Consider the following 2,680-nt stretch of genomic DNA (forward strand, 5'->3'; position numbering starts at 1 on the left):
TTGCTTTATTTGATAGGTTTTAGTATCAATGCTATATTTACTTTATGACAAAACTTTAGAAGATTTTCTTCTATTTGTATGTTCTAGACCAGCGATTTTCAACCTTTTTCCTCTCATGGAACACATAAACTAATTACTAAAATTCTATGGCACACCAAAAATTAATTTTGCCCATCTGACAAAAAAAAAAAAAAAAAGCTATAATTTTGATTCATCCAACCAGACAGTTATTGTTGTATTAGTTGTTGTCATTTTTTTATTTGACAATCCAAGGGAAAAGAGGTCAGTGACCTTGATTAAATAGTCAGATATTGCCTGTTTTAAAAATTCTTGTGGCACACTGGTTGAAAATAACTGTTCTAAAAGAGTTAAAGATATCTGTTCTTTAAATGTTTGGTAGAATTCTAACTGGTGTTTTTTGAGGGACCAATTCTTTGACAACTCTACTCTATTAATAGAGTTAATATTTCTGTTTCTTCTGGAGTACTTCAGATAATTTTTATAAGAGTAATAAACTGGGTCTTTGGACCAGATAAGTCAAAGTCTCTGAGTACATTGACAACATCAAGATCATGACCCTCAAGGATCATACAGTTTGTATTTTTCATGTCTGCTTTCTTTCATTCAGTATAGTACATTTGACATTCACCTATGTTATTGCATGGTAAGGATTATCTTTGAATAGTAGTTTGTTTATTTTTTACTGATGAGTGAACATACCAGTACACAACTACACCACAATTTATTTATTCATTCATTTGTTGATGGACACCTGGGTTATTTTCTGTTTTGGGCTATTATGAGCAAATATGAATTAAAGATTATTTAAAAAATTTTTTTTTGCACTGAATATTCTGGTACAGGTGCTGTGGACTAATGGTTTTATTTCTCTTGGATAAATACCTAGGAGGGAATTGCTGAATCATAAGGTAGATGATATATGGTGATACCTGCTGGTGGCTTTAATCTGCATTTCCCTGATGACAAATAATATTGGATAAGCATTTTCTCATATGCTTATTGACTGTTTATACATCTTCTTTTGTGAGGTGTGTGTTCACATCTTTTGCCCATTATTTTGGTATTATTACCATTGAGTTGTAGGAGTTCTTTATTCCAGATAAAAGCCCTTTGTTAGATATATCCATTATGAATATTTCTTCTCAGTCTTTGGTTGCTTTTTTTTTTTTTTTTTTTTGATAAACAAAAGTTTTAAATTTTGATGAAGTTCATTTATCACCTTTTTTTTTTAGTGTCTGTGCTTTTTATATCCTTTCTAAGAAATCTTTGCCTACTGAAAGTTTGAGAAGATGATCTATGTTTTCTTCTGGAAGCTTTATCAATTTAGTTTAAGTTCAGGCCTATGGTCCCTCTTATAGTGAACTTTGTATGTGGTGTGAAGTAGGGATTTAGTCCCCTCCCCTCCCCCCACATACACATTTGAATGTTGTCTTAGCATCATTTATTGGTGCCTTTGTCAAAAATCATTTGACCCTATATCAGATGGCTCTTCATATCTAACATTAAGCATCCCAGGTAAAACTATGTCTCCTGTAGTTTTTCTTTACTCAAAGTGGGGTCCAAAGACAAAGAACATCACATCCCCTGGGAGCTTGTTAGAAATGCAGAAGCTGGCAGCGCTCCAGCCCTACACAACCCATTCATAGGCACCTTACATTTGGAAAGGCACTGGTATAGATGTTTGAGGAAGGAGGGAAATATGTCATCATAACCTACTCTGCCACTAACAGCTTCCCGGTGCACTGCAAGACTCTTGGAGTGGGGGGCGGACCTGTGGACCCATTTCCTCTCCTGCGCTTCTTTTGCTGCAGGAGAAGGGAGGGACTCACCTGCTCCTCATCCTCTAATATTCACAACCACCTGCTCACTCACCCGGCAGCTCCTTCATACACAACCTTCCACCCCTGAGCCTAAGTTTCTTCAATTACAGAGCAGAGATAATAATGGTCTCTACCTCAGCCGTTAATGTGATGCGAAGGGATCTGAACAGCACCTGGGGCACAGGGACAGCACAATAAAAGTCAGTGATCGTCACGGCCATTTCCGAGCCTGTCCCCGGGGAGAAGCCCCTGCACACAAGCGGCCCCCCTTCCCCGCCTGCACAGGAGCAGAAACGAGCCTTGCTCTCTCCCCAGTCTAACTTCTTCCTGCTTTACTTCTCCGCGCCCCCAGGGCAGCGTGCACGGATCAATCTTTTTCAGCATGTTGCATTGTTACAACGAGTGCCCTAGCGTCTGGCTGGTCCCCCACCCGAGTCTGGGAGTCCCTCAAACCCAGGATCTGTCTCTGTCGTCTTAGAACCCCCAGCGCTTGGCACAATGCCTGGCACTTGGAGGGCGCTCCATAAATGTTTGCAAAATCTAATTATATGTTAAGCAAGCGTCCATCCCCCAATACGTTGAGGGTGAGTATGTGTGGGCGGTAGGGGCTGAAGGGAAGGCTGGCTCTGTGCCGGGTTGTGGGGGAGACACACGCAGGGGGCTCCTCAGGGCTCGGGTGGGAGGACAGTGGGGAGGGGGTACGACGCAGAAGAAAGAAGCCTGAGCGAGCAGAGGGCTGGCAATGCCAGGCGCGGTGGACTGCCTCCGCTCCTCCCCCCCCCTCCTCCTCCTCCTCCTCCTCCGGCGCCCCTTCTCCCTCCTCCTCTCGCCTTGCCTCC

This window comes from Saccopteryx bilineata, chromosome 2, assembly GCF_036850765.1.
Source record: "Saccopteryx bilineata isolate mSacBil1 chromosome 2, mSacBil1_pri_phased_curated, whole genome shotgun sequence".
Taxonomy (NCBI): Eukaryota; Metazoa; Chordata; class Mammalia; order Chiroptera; family Emballonuridae; genus Saccopteryx; species Saccopteryx bilineata.